Source organism: Tachyglossus aculeatus, unplaced genomic scaffold (genome assembly GCF_015852505.1).
Source record: "Tachyglossus aculeatus isolate mTacAcu1 unplaced genomic scaffold, mTacAcu1.pri SUPER_32, whole genome shotgun sequence".
Lineage (NCBI taxonomy): Eukaryota > Metazoa > Chordata > Mammalia > Monotremata > Tachyglossidae > Tachyglossus > Tachyglossus aculeatus.
In genome coordinates this window covers 2,643,350-2,661,884 of record NW_024044838.1, presented here as the reverse complement: position 1 = coordinate 2,661,884, position 18,535 = coordinate 2,643,350, and the positions used below count along the sequence as shown (strand labels likewise).

The window sequence follows — 18,535 nt, the reverse complement described above, 5'->3', positions numbered from 1 at the left end:
GTTAAGCACTTACTAAGTGCCAGGCACTGTTCTAAGCCCTGGGGTAGATACAAGCTCATCAGGCTGGGCACAGTCAGTCAATCATATTTATTTAACATTTACTGTGTGCAGAGCACTGTACTAAGCACTAGGGAGAGTATACTATAACAATAAACAGACACATCCTCTGCCCACAACGAGTCTTATTGCCCATTTTACAGATGAGGCAACCGAAGCCCAGAGAAGTGAAATGACTTGCCCAAGATCACACAGCAGACAATTGGTGGAGCCAAGATTAAAACGAGGGTCGTTCTGAATCCCTGGCTCTTTCTCTATCCACTAGGCCATGCTGCTTCTCTCCTCTGGATCATCCAGGGAAATGGGTTTTTGAGGGTTGAATAAAGAGGGAGAGGACTCCTTCATGAACATTTCTCCTTTAGTTTCACAGACAATTCTGCTGGAGCCTGGTAGACGGTTGTCAGGAGAATGGATGATCACAGGATACCTGGACAGCTTAATGGAAGGGCTCTGAGATAAGGTTGAAAAGAGAGAAAGGAGAGAAGGCAAGTACTGTCACAGCCTATTAGGGTAGAAAGGCAGAAAGGTAGACGGTATTGTGCCCATCTTTGACTGAATATAACCAGCTGATCTCTCACTAGATTTTTCAGTCACATTTGCATGTGTGAATGGGCTCTTTGAAACCTAAAGCCAACAACAAAAGTACAGGTGGGAATAGATACACACCAAGCCATTTCATCCTTCCACAATGAAAGTATGTCACAAAGAGTATCCAGTTAATGCATTGATTCAATCATATATGCGGACCAGAACACTGCACAAAGCGCTTGGACGAGTACAATACAACAATAAATGGATACATTCTCAGTCCAGAATGAGCTTACTGTCTAGAGGGGAAGACAGATGGTAATATAAATTAATTACATATATGTACTTAAGCGCTATGGGGCTGGGAGAGGGATTGAATAAAGGGAGCAAGTCAGGGAAACCTGAAGGAAGTGTTAGAAGAGAAAAGTCAGGGAAGTCCTTTTGGAGGAGATGTGCCTTCAATAAGGCTTTAAAGGAGGGGAGAGTAATTGTCCTTCATGAGGAGGTCCTTTATGTCTGGTATGAGGAGGGAGGGTGTCCAAGCCAGAGACAAGACGTGGGAGAGAGGTAGGTAGTGAAATAGACGAGATCAAAGTAGTGAGAAGGTTAGGATTAGAGGAACGAAGTGTGCAGGCTGGGTGTAGTAGGCGAGCAGTGAGGTGAGGCAGGAGGAGCAAGGTGATTGATTGCTTTAAAGACTAGGGTAAAGACATTCTGTTAGATGCGGAGGTGGATGGGCAATCACTGGAAGTTCTTGAGGCATGGCCAAACATGGCCTAAACATTTTTGTAGAAAAGTGACCTGGGCAGCCCTCTGTCAAATATAGCCCTCAAATCCAGGACCTGGAAAATCACCAAGATCAGAAACACCGCTACTTCCATCCTACCTTGTTCCAGGTCTTTTTCATTCTTACAGTCGATCAGTGGGATTTGTTGAGCACTTGATGGGTGCTGAGCAGAGAAATGATAATTGTGGTATTTGTTAAGCACACCCAGCACTCTGTGCCAGCACTGTATAAGTGCTGGGGTAGACACAATATAATCAGGTCCCACATGGGGCTCGCAGTCTAAGTAGGAGGGATATTGTTATAGTGTTATATTGTACTCTTCTAGGCTCTTAGTTGTACTTACTCTGCACATAGTAAGTGCTCAATAAATATGATTGAATAAATGAATAGTAAGTTCTCAATTAATAAGATTGACTAAGGAACAACAGGTATTCCATTTCTTAGAGGAGGTACGTGAGGCACAGAGAAGTTAAATAACTTGCCTAAGGTCATTCAGAACCTAAGTGGCAGAGCAGGAATTTTTTTAAGGCATTTGGTAAGCACTTATTATGCGCCAGGCACTGTTCTAAGGGCTGTGGTAGATATAAACTAATCAGGTTGGACAGAAAACTCAAAGTGTTAATCCCCAAATTACAGATTGAGTTAACGGAGGCATTGAGAAGTGAAATGACTTGTCCAAGGTCACGCAGAAGCTAAATGGTGGAGGCAGGATTAGAACCGAGGTCTTCTGACTTTTTGGCTCATACACCTTCTTCTAGGGCATGCTGCTTCTCTCACAATACAGATTCTAACTTCTGATTCCTCTAAATCCATAGTCTGTCTTGTCTTATGCTGCCGAGTCATTTCCGACCCATAGAGACACCACGGACACATCTCTCCCAGAATGTCTCTCTCCATCTGCAATCATTCTGGTAGGGTATCAGCAGAAGTAGTTTTCCATTACCATCTTCCACGTAGTAAACTTGAGTCTCCACCTACGACTCTCTCCCATGCCGCTGCTGCCCAGCATTGGTGAGTTTTGGCTTGTAGCATATTACCATCGACTCGCCAGCCACTGTCCAAACTAGGAATGGAATGGGTAGGCCTCTGTTTGACTCTCCCTCCCATAGCCAAGACTGGTAGAGTAGTAGAAACTCTACAGATGTGACCCTGAAATGGGGCATAGTCTCTCACTCATCCTAAAATGCAGAGAATTACAGTGAACGTTGACAACTTGGGAAGCCTTTGGTACTAAAATGGTCTGGGGAGGTGATCCAGGCCCATTTGGTAGGGAGCAGGAAAAGAGGAGCAGTTCTTTGAGAATTCAGATTGCTTTCATCCCAGAAATCCACCTGGGAGGAGAACATAGCCCGTTCTAGGTCTTTGTGGGTGACCAATCATTTTTTCTATAATATTTGTTAAGCTCTTAGTGCTAGGCAGTCTACTAAGTCCTGGGGTAGGTACAAGCTCATCAGGTTGAACACAATCCCTATCCCACATGAGGCTCACAGCCTAAATTGGAGTGAGGAAGATTTAATCTCCATTTTACAAATGAGGGAACTGAAGGGCAGAGAAGTTAAAGGACTTGTTGAAGGTCACACAGCAGACAAATGGCAGAGCCTGCACTATAAGTCAATTGTGTTTCCTAAGCATGTACTATGTGCAGAGCACTGTTCCAAGCTCTTGGAAGATTACAAAACAACAGAATTAGCAGACATATCCCCTGACCATAATGAACTGACTCAGAGGCCTGTGCTCTTTCCTCTAAGCCATGCTGCTTCTCCTGTAATGCTGTGACCCTTAGACCCACTGCAAAAAGAGAGATCAGCTTCTAGTGCACTTTCAACAGGGAAACTGATTATTGTTATTCGATGCCAAATGGCAGACAAGCCTATCAAGAGTGAATTTACTGGTTAATGTCAGCAAAGGACACAGGCCTGGGAGTCAGGAGACCTGGGTTTCAATCCCAACTCCACCACTTGACTGCTGTGTTACTTTGGGCAATTACTTAAAGACTCTGTGCCTTAGTTTCATTATCTGCAAAATGGGGATTAAATACTTATTCTTGTGGGCAGGAAACTCTGTTATATTATACCCTCCCAAGTGCTTAGTATAGTGTTCTGTACAAAATAAGTGCTCAATAAATATGATTAACTTATTGTAGCACCCTAATCTCTGTGTGGAAAATATTCCCTACCTCGTCGAATTTAAGAGGCTTATTATGAGGATACATTGAGAAAATTTGTCATAATCAAAATCCAGGCTCTGCCACTTGTCTGATGTGTGATCTTGGATAAGGCATTTCACTTCTCGATGCCTCAGTTCCCTCATCTACGAAATGGGGATTCAGTATCTGTTCTTCCCCCTACTTAGACTGTCAGCCCCACATGGACAGGGACTGTGTCCAACATGACGTATCTACCCCACTCAGAACAGTGCTTGGCACACAGTAAGTGCTTAACAAATATTTTTCTTCTTCCTTTTCTTCTTCTTCTATTTCAACTACTATCAATCAATCAATCGTATTTACTACTACCACTACTACTAATACTACTTTCTTCTTCTTCCTCTTCCTTAGTAGAAAGAGCACAGGCCTGGGAATCAGAAGATCCGGGTTCTAATCCTGGCTCCACCATTTCTCTGCTGTGTGGCCTTGGGCAAGTCACTTGACTTCTCTTTGCCTCAGTTCTCTCTTCTCCAAATGGGGATTCAATACCTGTTCTCCCTTCTACTTAGACTGTGAGCCCCTTGTGGGACCTGATTTTCTTCTATCTATCCATTCATTACTATCTCAGGATCTCACCTAGAGAGTATCCAATAGTCTACCAGTCGTGGATATAGGAGGGCATGCACTATGATCATGTACTATTGAGCATGTACTATGTGCAGAGCACTGTTCTAAGCTCTCGGGAGATTACAAAACAACAGACATAGCAGAAACATTCCCTGATCATGATGAGCTGACACCGAAGCTCACTGTGTCAAAGCTCACCTGTGCTGGGCAGCAATTGCATAGGAGAGAGTCAAGGGTGGAGACTCAGGTTTACTGCACGGAAGGAGGCAATGGTAAACCACTTCTGTATTTTTACCAAGAAAACTCTATGGGTATGCAAGCAAAACAATTGCAGGTGGAGGAGGGGCGATCTGGGAGAGATGTGTCCATGAAGTTGCTATGGGTCGAAATGACTCCATAGCATAAGATAGGACAAACCCCATTCATTCACTCAGTTGTATTTATTGAGCTCTTACTGTGTGCAAAGCACTGAATTAAGTGCTTGGGAGAGTACAATACAACAATAAACAGACACATTCCCTGACTACTATGAGTTATAGTCTAGAGGATCTTATTTATGTATACTAATGTCTGTATCCCCTTCTAGAGCTTAAGCTCTTAGTACAGTTCTTGACATCTAGTAAGAACTTAACAAATCCCATTATGATTATTGTAATTATTATTATTGTCATTATTATCAGCAAACAACCATGACCCAACTGGTCCAGGGTGCCTCCACCGGCCCGGGAAATCCCAGTAGAAGGTCCTGGATGGGGTCATTTAGCTATGGGGAATCTCACCACCATCCTTGAGTTCCTCCTCCTGGGGTTCCAAGGCAGGCCGTGGTTGCAAGGCATGCTATTTCTAACGTTCCTGGTCTTGTACTGCGTGACCCTGGTGGGAAATCTCGGAACGGTCGCCATCATCAGCCTGGACTCCCAACTTCACACTTCCATGTACTCCTTCCTCTGCAGCCTGTCTCTCCTGGACTTCTGCTGTTCCTCTACTATCGCCCCCAGGGCCTTGCTTAATTCACTCTCAGCGCAGGCAACTATCTCCTTCCCAGCCTGCACCACTTAGATATTCTTCCTCTCCCTCTATGGGACGACGGAGGCCTTTCTCCTGGCTGTCGTGGCATAAGATCACTTAGTCACCATCTGCAACCGCCTCCACTATTCTACGATCATGTCCATAGAATCTGTCAGCTGCTGGTGGGGGGCTGTACCTCTGGGAAGTGGTCAATAACGTGACCCAAACCACCATGAGCTTCGGGTTACCATTCTGTGGGCCCAACAAAATTGATGGCTTCTTCTGCGACGTCCTCCAGATCCTGACCCTGTCCCGCTCTAAAATGCTGACCAACCAGCTGGTCTTGCTCGGCTTGCGTGGCTCCATTATCGTTGGCACCTTCTTCATTGACTCGATCTCCTATGTCCTCATCATCTCTACCATCTTGAGGATCCACTCGGCAGAGGGATGGACGAGAACCTTCTGCATCTGTGTCCCCCACCTGGTTGGGGTAGGTCGGTTCTATGGCTCTGTCTTCTTCATGTACATTCAGCCCGGTGCCATCTCAAACATGGGGCAGAACAAGGTGGTGTCCATCTTCTACACCATCATCATTCCGATGCTTATCTCCCTGATTTCTTACTATGTTCTAACCCACACATTTCACTCCTCTAGTGCCCATCTCACTGTACCTCTATCTCGTCTATCTCATTCATTCATTCATTCAATTGTATTTATTGAGAGCTTACTGTGTGCAGAGCGCTGTACTAAGCACTTGGGAGAGTGGAACTATAAACAGACATATTCCCTGCCAACAATGAGCTTACAGTCTAGAAGGGAGAGATAGACATTAATATAAATAAATGAAATACAGATACGTACTGAAGTGCTGGGGGGTTGGGAGGGAGAAAGAACAATGGGAGCACGTCAGGGTGATGCAGAAGGGAGTGGTAGAAGAGGAAAGAGGGGGTTTAGTCATGGAAGGCCTCAGGAAGGGACTGTGCCTTCAATAAGGCTTTGATAGGAGAGAGTAATTGTCTGTCGGATTTGAGGAGGGAGGTCATTCCATACTAGAGGCAGGACGTGGGTGAGGGGTCAGCAGCGAGGTAGGGGAGATCTAGGCACAGTGAGACGGTTAACATTAGAGAAGTGAATTGTGTGGGCTGGGTTGTAGTAAGAGAGTAGCGAGGTGAGGTTGGAGTGGGCAAAGTGACTGAGCGCTTTAAAGCTAATGGTAATCAGTTTTTTTGATGCAGAGGTGGATGGGCAACCACTGGAGGTTTTCGGGGAATGGGGGAGTTCTGAACGTTTTTGTAGAAAAATGGTCCGGGCGGCAGATTGAAGTATGGACTAGAGTCTCGCCACGAACCTCTAGCCCACGTCCTGCCTCTGGCCTGGAATCCCCTCCCTTTTCATGTCTGACAGATAATCACTCTCCCCACCTTAAAATCCTTATGAAAAACACATCTCCAAGAGGCTTTCCCTGACTATGCCCCCATTTCCCCTGAGCCCAGAGGATTTTCTCAGGTAGAGAAAAATCCTATTTGGGTTGATTATATCAGTAGGAAACATCCCTCCTACTTTATCTTGCTGATTTCCTATTACAACCTAGTCCACATACTTCATTGTAATAACAATGATAATAATTGTGGTATAAGAACTTTCGGGGTGCCAAGCAATGAACTAAGCATTGGGGAGGGTATAAGATAATTAGGTCCCATATGGGGATTTCAGTCGAAGAAGGAGGAAGAACAGGTATTGAGTCCCAATTTGGCGGATGAGAAAACTGAGGCATAGAGAAGTTAAGTCATTTGCCCCAGGTCACCGAGCATGTAAGTGGTGGAGCTGGGATTAGAACCCAGATCTTCAGATGCCTAGGCCTGTTCAGTTCCTCTAATGCCAACCTACTCTCTGGACCTCAATCTTGTCTCTCTCTTCATCGATCCTTAGCCCATATCCTCCCTCTGGCCTGGAACTCCCTCCCACTCTATATGTGATGGACCATCACTCTCTCTACGTTCAAAGACTTGTTAAAATTATATCTCCATCCAAAGGGCTTCCCCGACTTAGTCCTCTTTTCCCCTATTCCTTCTCCCTTCTGCTGCACCCTTGCACTTGGATCTTTATCCTTTAAGTACTTGCTATTCACCCCACCCTCAACCCCATAACACGTATGCACATACCCACAATGTAACCATTTATTTTAATGTCTGCCTTCATCTCTAGACTGTGAGCTCCTTGTGGTAAAGGGATGTGCCTACCAACTCTACCGTGTTGTCTTCTCCTGGGTGCTTAGTAGAGCGCTCTGTACAAAGTCAATGCTCAATAAATGGCACCGACTGTTTGATTTATTAAGCATATGCCAGGTACTAAATGAAGGGTGGCCATAAAATAATCAGAATAGGCATAGCCTCCAAACAAAGTGATAGGGGGAGTGGGTATCTTATTCTCATTTTATAGATGAAGAAGCCAAAGCCCAGAGATGTTAAGCGACTTCGCCATAGTCACACAGCAGGTCAGGGACAGGGTTGTGATTACAGTTCAGGTCTACTGAATCCCAGCCCATGTACAGTTCACTAGCCCATGGTGCACCAAAGATGGTCACAACGAAGAGAGTGGGCAAGGGGTTACACCAGAGGGGTCAAGGAACCTCTTCTCTAGTGTCCTGTAGTCTCTAAACTCATTTTAGGCAGGGAATGTGTCTGTTTATTGTTATATTGTACTCCCCCAAGTGGTTAGTATGGTGTTGTGCACACAGTATGTGTTCAATAGATATGATTGAATGAATGAATTCCTGGCACTGAAGGGAGACATGACTCCCTTAGTATTACTTGTAATGTTACTTGTACCCATGAGTCTCCTCTCGAAGTGGTTTTAACCTAACCCACTCTATTTCTCACTCACACGGCAGCTGGACTCCTTAGGATTTCTTCCTGCCACACCAATTCCTGGCTGATTATTCCCCTTTCACCTCCGAGCCATCCAACGTCTGTATCCATGGAAACCAAGGCAGCAATGCACACTGCGGACCCCGGTCCCTTCTAATGCAATTCACCTGCCCCTGGGTGCACGATACCGGAAACTCCTCACTCCATTAATAGCCGATGTGTTCCCGGCCCCTTTACAGGGGCTACCAATAAGTATGATAAATGCAATTGATTGAATAAATGACTGAATACCCCCACCATCGGCAATAGTTGGAATGGGGACTGTGGAAAACAGTGCCTTTCTTCCTCACTGTTAGTCTCTCCTGAAGATAGGAGAGCTTGGTGCTGATGTAGGGAAGGATGTTCCCCCTTGAACTCTTGATGATTTCTCACAAGGGAGAGAAAGCTGGCAACCAGAGCAGTTGAAGCTGATAACAGCCTGGGGCTGGATGCATTCAGGTGAGTCTTTCACTAAGTAAGCGTCCCATTTTCGGCAGGGAATCTATCTACCAAATTTGTTGTACTGGACTCTTCCAAACGATTAGTACAGTTCTCTGCCCACAACCATTGATTGATTGATTGATTAATACATGTCTCCACTTCTAGGCTGTGAGCCCCTTGTTGGCTGGGAAGATGTCTAATAACTCTGTGGTGGTTACTCTCCCAAGTGCTTAGGACAGTGCTCTGCACTTAGTAAGTGCTCAGTAAATTATTATTATAAGCAAAGGGCCTGGGTTCTAATTCCACCTCGGCCACTTGTCTGCTCTGGTACCTTGAGCAAGTCACTGAATTTCTCAGTGTCTCCGGTCTCTCATCTGCAAAATACAATAGATACAATACGTGTTCTCCCTCCTTCTTAGACCGTAAGCCCCACGTATGACCTGATTATTTTATATCTACCCAGAGCTCAATACAATGCTTGGAACATAGTATGCACTGAATAAATATCACAATTAGTATTATTAATCACGAATACCATTAATGAATTGGGTAAACATAAGATTCATTCATTTGCTAGATCATAGTTATTGAGTGCTTACTGTTTGCAGAGAAGAAGAAGATGACATTTGTTAAGCACTTACTATATGCCAAGCGCTGTTCTAAGCACTGTGGTGGTACAAGGTAATCAGGTTGTTCCACGTGGGGCTCACACTTTAAATCCCCATTTTACAGATGAGGTAACTGAAGCACAGAGAAGTTAAGTGACTTGCCCAAAGTCACACAGTTGACAAGTGGCAGAGATGGGATTAGAACCCATGACCTCCCAAGCCTGTGCTCTTTCCACTGAGCCACGCTGCACTGTACTAAGTGCTGGGGAAAGCAAAATAAAGCCATTAAGAGGACAATCCCTGTCCATAGCGAGCTCACAGTCTAGAGGGGGAGAGACAGACATCAGTACAAATAAACAGACATCAATATAAATAAATGAAGTTACAGATATATACGTAAGTGCTGTGGTGTTGGGAGAGGTGGGGAGAGCAAAAAGAGAAAGTCAGGGTGAAGCAGAAGGGAGTGGGAGTGGAGGAATAGTGGGACCTAGTCTGAGAAGGCCTCTTGGACGAGATATGCCTTCAGTAACTCTTTGAAAGAGAGTGATTATCAGATTTGAGAAGGGAGAGTATTCCAGGCCAGCGGTAGGATGTGGTCCAGGGGTAGGTGGTGAGACAGGCAAGAATGAGGCACAGTGAGAAGGTTAGCAAAGTGTGCAGGCTGAGTTGTAGAAGGAGAGAAGCGAGGTGAGGTAGGAGGGGGCACGGTGATGGAGTGTGTTAAAGCCAATAATGAGGAGTAGTTATTTGATATGAAAGTCGGTAGAAACCCACTGGAGATTTTTGAGGAGGGGAGTGACATGTCCTGAACTTTCATGTGGAATGATAATCTGGGCAAAGGAGTGAAATATTGACTGGAAATTAATGCAGTAAACTAGGAGGGATAGAATGAGTGATTGTACTAACGGGATAGCAGTTTGGATGGAGAGGAAAGGTCGGATTTTAGCAATGTTGTGAAGGTAAAACCGACGCGATTTGATGACAGATTGGATATGTGTGTTGAATGAGAGAGCAGAGTCAAGGATAACGCCAAGATTGCAGGCTTGTGAGAAAGGAAGAATTGTGGTGCAGGCCACAGTGATGGGAAAGTCTGCGAGAGGACAAGGTTTGGGTGAGAAGATAAGGAGTTCTGTTTTGGACATGTTAGGTTTGAAATGATAGGGGGACATCCAAGTAAAGGTGTCTTGAAGGAAGGAAGAGATGTGAACCTGGAGAGAGGGAGACAGACCAGGATAGGAGATGTGGTTTTGGGTATCATCCCCCTATAGATGGTAGTTAAAGCCGTGGGAATGAATGAGCTCTCCAAGGGAATGAGTGTAGTTGGAGAATAGAAGGGGACTGAAGGAGACTGTAGAACCCTCACACGCAACGATCTGGCACCGACTTCATCTGGAAAATTAGCACCACCAGGTCTAAACTTGAATCACCACTTTTCCGTCCCCCCTCCTCTCGACCCCCTCTTCTACTTTCCCATCCTTCCTTGCAGTATCTTCAGAGGAGAGCTTCTCCCTCCTCAAGTGCCACCCCCTCCAGATGCACATCAGACCCCATTCCCTCCCACCTTATAAAAACTCTCATCCCTTTCCTCCTCTTCTCCTTAACTTCTATCTTCAACTGCTCATTCTCCTACAACGTCTTCCCCTCTGCTTTCAAACATACCCACGTTTCCCCCATCCTAAAGAACCCTCCCTTGGTCCCACAGCTCCCTCAAGTAATCGCCCCATCTCCCTCTTTCCCTTCTTTCCAAACTCCTGGAGTGAGTCGTCTACTCTCACTGCCCAGAATTCCTCTTCTCCAACTCTCTCCTGAACCCCCTCCAATCTGGCTTCGGTACCCTCTACTCCACTGAAACCACCCTTTCAAAGGTCACCAATGATTTCCTTCTTGACAAATCCAACGACTCCTCCATCCTAATCCTCCTCGACCTCTCAACTTGCTTTGACACTGTCGACCATCCCGTTCTCAACATGTTATCCAACCGTGGCTTCACTTACTCCATTCTCTCCGAGTTATTCTCTTATCTCTCTGGACATTCATTCTCAGACTCCTTCGCTGGCTCCTCCTCTCCCTCCCACCCCCTAACTGTAGTGGTTCCTCAAGTGTCAGTTCTTGGTGCCCTTCTATTCTCCATCTATACTTACGTCCTTGGTGAACTCATTCACTTCCATGGCTTCAGCTATAACCTCTACGTGGGTGATGCCCAAATCTATTTCTCCTCCCCTATTCTTTCTCCCTCCCTGGCTCGCATCTACTCCTGCTTTCAGGACATCTCTAATTAGATGTCCTCCCGCCACCTAAAACTCAACAGGTCCAAGGCAGAGCTCCTTACTTATTTTCCCTCCTAAACCTTGTCCTCTCCCTGAATTTCCCGTCACTGAGGACGGCACTACCATCCTTCCCATCTCACAAGCCCACAACCTTGGTGTCATCCTTGACTCCGATCTCTCATTCACCCCACATATCCAATCTGTCACCAAGCCTTTCGGTGTCACCTTCACAACATCGCCAGGATCTGCCATTTCCTCTCCATCCAAACCGCTACCACGTTAATGCAATCACTCATTCTATCCCGACTGGATTACTGCATCAGCTTCCTTTCTTACCTCCCAATCTCCTGTCTCTCCCCACTTCAGTCTATACTTCACTCTGCTGCCTAAATTATCTTTGTACAAAAACGTCCTGGGCATGTCACCCTTCTCCTCAAAAATCTCCAGTGTTTGCCTATCTACCGACGTATCAGTAAAAAAACTTCTTACTATTGGCTTCAAAGCACTTCATCACCTTGCCCCCTTCGTACCTCACCACCCTTCCCTCCTTCTTCATCTCAGCCCGCATATTCTGCTTCTCTGGTGCTAACCTTTTCACTATGTCTCGTTTTTGCCTGTCCCGCCGTCGACCCCTGGCTCAAGTCCTACCACTGGCCTGGAACGCCCTCCCTCCTCAAATCCGCCAATCACACTTCCCCCTTCAAAGCTCTATTGATGCCTCTCCAAGAGGCCGTCCCAGACTAAGTCCCCCGTTTTCTTAGCTCCCTCTCCCCTCCCAATCAGCCCGACTCGCTCTTTGCTGTACCCCCCGCCCCACAGCACTTGTGCATTTATATCTATAATTCTATTTACTTTTATTAATGCCTGTTTACCTGTTTTGATGTGTATATACCTATAATTCTATTTATTTATATTGATGGAATTTATTGATGTCTGCTTACTTGTTTTGATGTCTGTCTCCCCCTTCTAGACTGTAAGCCCATTGTGGGCAGAGATTGTCTCTCTTTATTGCTGAATTGTACCTTCCAAGCACTTGGTACTGTGCTTTGCACACAGTAAGCACTCAATAAATACTATTGAGTAAATGAATGAATGAATGAATGAATGAATTTCTCTTCGCTGGTGCCAACCCACTCATTGTACCTCATTCTCATCTATCTCATTGCCAACCTCTGCCCACATCCTGTCTCTGGCCTGGAACAGCCTTCCTCTTCATATAGACAGACGATCATTCTCCCCAACTTCAAAGTCTTATTAAAATTACATCTCATCCAAAAGGCCTTCCCCGTCTAAGCCCTCCTGTCCTCTCCACCCACTCTCTTCTACACCGCCCTTGCACTTTTATTTGCTCCCTTTACTCAACACTCCTTCAGCCCCACAGGTTTTATGGCACTGTCTGTAACATTTTTATTTATACTACTGTCTGTCTCCCTCTCTAAATTGTAAGCTCATTGTGGGTGGGGACCATTTCTACCAACTTTGTCATATTGTACTCTCCCAAGCACTTAGTACGATGCTCTGCACACAGTAAGTGTTCAGTGAATACAACTGATTGTTTGAGATATGTAAATTATGTATTACAGATTATTTATATATATTAATGTCTTTCTCCTTCTCTAGACTGTAAACCTATTATGTGAATGGAACATGTCTACCAACTCTGCTGTATTGTACTCTTTCAAGTGCTTAGTACAGTGCCCTGCAAACAGTTAGTACTCAGATTGATTGATTGATTGATTGATGGCATAAGCTTTGTGGCTGTTATCGTGCACCACATTTCAGGACCTTTTATCTTGATATTTGATTCTTGGTATGACACAACATTCATATATATACACAATACATGACTAGTGTTGGTTCATTTTCTTTCCTACTTCTCCTGGATCACTGCTAGTGAGTCAGACACCCTAAGAGATGACCAATGTCGCCACAGTGATGGAATTCCTGCTCCTGGGGTTCTCAGAGGTCCGGGAGCTGCAGCTGGTCCATGCCGCACTGTTCCTCCTGCTCTACCTGATGGCCGTGACTGGGAATCTCCTCATCATTGCCATCACCACCCTCGACCGGCGCCTCCACACCCCCATTCATTCATTCAATCGCATTTATTGAGCACTTACTGTGTGCAGAGCACTGTACTAAGCGCTTGGGAAGTACAAGTTGCCCCCATGTACTTCTTCCTCAGGAACCTGTCCGTCCTCGACCTCTACCTCATCACCGTCACCATACCTAAATCCATCCACAACTCCCTGACTAATGACAGATCCATCTCTTTCCTGGGCTGTGTCCTTCAAGTTATTTTGGCTCTTTCATCAGTTTTACAGAATTGGTCATCCTCACAGTGATATCCTATGACCGCTATGTGGCCATCTGCCAAACCCTGCGCTACGAGGTCATCATGAATCGAGGGGCCTCTGTGAAAATGGCCACCGCTTCATGGCTGAGCACGGGGCTGTCTGCTGTGGTACACACAGCCAGCACCTTCTCCTTCTCCTTCTATGGGTCCAACGTTGTAGGCCAGTTCTTCTGTGACATCCCCCAGTTACTCACCATCTCCTGTTCTCCTGACCTCTTCAGAGAGGTGCTGCTCATCTGCGTTAATGTGGCATTTAACTTCTTCTGTTTCATTGGCATCGTCGTCTCCTACGTCCATATCATAGCGACCGTGCTGAGTATGCTGGCCACAGAAGGCGGGACCAAAGCCTTCTCTACCTGCCTGCCTCACCTCGTCGCCATCACTCTTTTCCTCTCCATGGAGTTCTTTGCCTACCACAAGGCCCCCTCGGACTATCCCTCAGTTATGGACCTTCTGATGTCCGTGTTCTACACGGTGGTGACCCCCATCCTGACCCCCCTCATCTACAGCCTGAGGAAAGGGACATGAAGATCACAATGGGAAAATTCTTAAAGAGGAAATTTTGCACCGGAGAGAAGTATCTGCACATCTCCCATTTGGCTTAGAATATTCCCGGAGGCAAAATGCATACACATTTTCATCGGTCGTTATCACCACACTTCATTCCTTACTATATGCCAGCCACTGTACTAATCAATGGCGTAGATACAAGCAAATCAGGATTGACACAGTCCTCATCCCAAATAGGGATCACAGTCTTAATCCTCATTTTACAGGTGAGGTAACTGAGGCACAGAAAGAAATGAGGGATTTGCCCAAGGTCACACAGACTCCCCTTTTAGACTGTGAGCCCACTGTTGGGTAGGGACTGTCTCTATATGTGGCCAATTTGTACTTCCCAAGCGCTTAGTACAGTGCTCTGCACACAGTAAGCGCTCAATAAATACGATTGATGATGATGATGAGGACTCTAAGTTCGTTGTAGGGAGGGAATAGATCTATCATACTGTACTCTTCCCAAATGCTTAGTACAGTGTTCTGCATGCAGTAAGCTCTCAATAAATGAAATTGACTGACTGATTCACTTACTGACTGGCACCTGGTGGAGCCGGAATTAGAATACAGGTCCACTGATTCCCAGGCCTGGGATCTTTCCACTAGATCTTACTGCCTCTTTGTGCCCCAGTAACCTCATCTGTAAAATGGGGATTAAGACTGTGAGTCCCTTGTGGGACATGGACTGTATCCAAATTGATTGACTTCTGTCTACCCCAGTGCTTAGTACAGTGCCTAGCACATCATAGGAACTTAACAAATACAATTTGATAAATGCTATTACTATTATTGCAACCACTGCCATTGCTGCTATTAAGACTTATGGCATTTGTTCCATGCTTAGAATGTTCCAGGCACTGTTCTGAGCACTGGGGCAGATACAAGATAATCAGGTTGGACACTGTCCCTGTCCCACATAGGGCTCACCGTCTTAACCTCCTCCAGGAGGCCTTCCCAGACTGAACCCCTTCCTTCCTCACCCCTCGTCCCCCTCTCCATCCCCCCATCTTACCTCCTTCCCTTCCCCACAGCACCTGTATATATGTATATATGTTTGTACATATTTATTACTCTATTTATGTATTTATTTATTTTACTTGTACCTATCTATTCTATTTATTTTATTTTGTTAGTATGTTTGGTTTTGTTCTCTGTCTCCCCCTTTTAGACTGTGAGCCCACTGTTGGGTAGGGACTGTCTCTATATGTTGCCAACTTGCACTTCCCAAGCGCTTAGTACAGTGTTCTGCACACAGTAAGCGCTCAATGAATATAATTGATTGATTGATTGATTGATTGATTAACCCCCATTTTACAGATGAGGAAACTGAGGCACAGAGAAGTTACGTGACTTGCCCAAAATCACAAAGGAGACAAGTGCAGAATCGGGATTAGCACCCATGACCTTCTGACTCTCAGGCCCATGCTTTATCCACTAGGCCAAACTGCTGCTTACTGCTACTACTACTCTCCCCTAGGGCATTCTCTCCCTTGTCATTCAACACTGACTTCAGTATCATTCACTTACTCTCCTTGTCCATGGTAAGTGCTCAATAAATATGATTAATTGATTTGCCTCCCAGGTCATTAGTTCATTTTGACTCTCCACCACTCAAGCTTACTTTCATCGGGTTGGGTGGAGCAAAGGGGTTAACCGATAGAATAGAGGGGTGATTATCCTGAGTACCTCCACCAAGCTGGACTCCTCCATCCATTATACAGCAGTGGTATTGTCCTTTGTGTTTCCACAGTGCTGGACTCTCCTACTCCTACTATAACCCAACACACACACTTAATAAATGCCACTGATTGATTGCTCTTTACAAAGTAAGTACTGAATAAATACTATCGATGGATTAACTGATCTCTCTGCACATGGTAAGCACTCAATAAATAGCATTGATTGACTGATTATGTGCAATCTTATTTTTCTTTTTGGTATCCATCACAGGGCATGTCACATAGTAAGTGTTAAATACTATTATGATTATTACTGCTGTTTTTGTTATTATTATAAGAACCCTTTTGGGTACGTAAAAATGATTGTATTTTTGAGACATTTCAGGCCACCAAGATATAGAAATGGTGAAGTCTCCCAGAGGGAGAGGTAGAGGATAGAGCTGGGACTAGAACCCAGGTCTCCTGATTCCCACTATCGCCCCCTGACAGTTTGCCAACTCTCCCTCTGAATGGAACTCCAAAGATTGTCTGCCGGGGCAGGTGACCTGACCTCATGGGATAATGTCAGGAGAGATAAAGCGAGTTGTTTTCTCACTAATGTTGCCATGACCACCATCTGGATTGGAAGAAAGCCACTTCTATGTCAACTCAGCAACCGGGGTGGGGGGGAGGAAAAGTGGTTGGCATGCAGGTGGCATTCTACCCACCAGTAAATGTGATCCTCCCACTGCGTAACCATCTCCATCTAGATGGAACACAGCTAATAGGAACAGCATGGCATAGTGGATGGAACACAGGCATGGGAGTCAGGTAATGGGTTCTAATCATGGAATCAGCGTGGCTCAGTGGAAAGAGTCCGGGCTTGGGAACCAGAGGTCATGGGTTCAAATCCCGGCTCCACCACTTGTAGCTGTGTGACTTTGGGCAAGTCACTTCACTTCTCTGTGCCCCAGTTACCTCATCTGTAAAATGGGGATTAAGACCGTGAGCCCCACATGGGACAAGCTGATCACCTTGTAACCTCCCCAGCTCTTAGAACAGTGCTTTTCACATAGTAAGCGCTTAATGCCATTATTATTATTCCTGGCTCTGCCACTTGTCTGCTGTGTGACCTTGGGCAAGTCACGTCACTTCTCTGTGCCTCAGTTGCTCATCTGTAAAATGGGGATTGAGACTGTGAGACTCACCTGGGACAGGGACGGTGTCCAACCCGATTTGCTTGTATGCATCCCAGTTCATAGTGGTGCCCCCTACCCTAAACCCCCTCATCTACAGCCTGAGAAACAGGGATATGATGGAGAGGCTCTTAAGGGGCAAAATTAACTCCCGTTCAGGGCCACCTGCACAGAAATATCAGTGATTTTGCACAGTTACTGAAGATGGCTCAACTTCAGAATAGTGGTCCTTTTCAGTGTGTCCTGACTGAACCCATTTGCTCCGTGGAATGCAGGAGGGATTCCACATCTCCCTCCAGGCTCTGGTGTCTCTGGACGTTTTCCTCCTGGTTATCTGCTCCAACTCTGAATAATAATTATGGAATTTGTTAAATATGATCATGTGCCAAATACTTTTCTAAGCACCAGGTGTAGATACAAGATAATCAGGTCCTCACATGGGGCTCACATCTAAGTAGGAGGGAAAACAGATTTTTTAAATGTTATTTGTTTAGCTCTTATTATGTGTCAAACACTGTTCTAAGTTCTGGGATATATATGCAAGCCAGTTAGTTGGATACAGTCCCTGTCCTGCATGGGGCTCATTTTCCTGAATAGGGAATCAAGACATAGAAAAGTAAAGGGACTTGTCCTAGGTCACACAGCAGGTAGGTGGCAGAGCCAGGATTAGAACACAGATCCTCTGACTCCTAGGTCCGTGCTCTTTCCACTAATAATGATAATAATGATAATAATAATAATAATAATAATAATGTTATTTGTTAAGCATTTACTATGTGCAATGCACTGTTCTAAGCGCTGGGGGGATACCAGGTGATCAGGTTGTCCCACGGGAGGCTCACAGTCTTAATCCCCATTTTCCAGATGAGGGAACTGATGCACAGAGAAGTTAAGTGACTTGCCCAAAGTCACACAGCTGACAATTGGCGGAGCCGGGATTTGAACCCATGACCTCTGACTCCCAAGGCCGTGCTCTTTCCACTGAGCCATGCTGCTTCTCTAAGAGCTTGGTAGAGTATAATCATCATCATCAGTGGCATTTATTGAAAGTTTACTCTATGCAAAGCACTGTACTAAGTACTAAAGCTCGTTACGGTTATATTGTGCTCTCCCAAGAGCTTAGTACAGTGCTTTGCATACAGTAAGTCTTCAATAAATACGACTGAATGAATGCAATACAAGAGTTGGTAGGCACACACCCTCCTCACAATAAGAGACACTAATATAATTGAATAAGTCTACCAACTCTATGGCACTGTATTCTTCCAAGCGCTTAGAACAGTGCTGTGCACAGAGTGAGTGCTCAGTGCATTCTACTGAATGATTGATTGATTGAGCTAAAGGGTTGGACTGTATGGCTCATTCATTCATTCATTCAATCATATTTATTGAGCTCTT

The 18,535-nt window shown here is 45.3% G+C and overlaps 1 pseudogene; it reads left to right on the top strand.

The window, feature by feature from the left end:
• The first annotated feature begins 4,910 nt into the window (after positions 1-4,910).
• On the top strand, positions 4,911-8,230 carry LOC119921896 (annotated as a pseudogene).
• Positions 8,231-18,535: the final 10,305 nt, after the last annotated feature.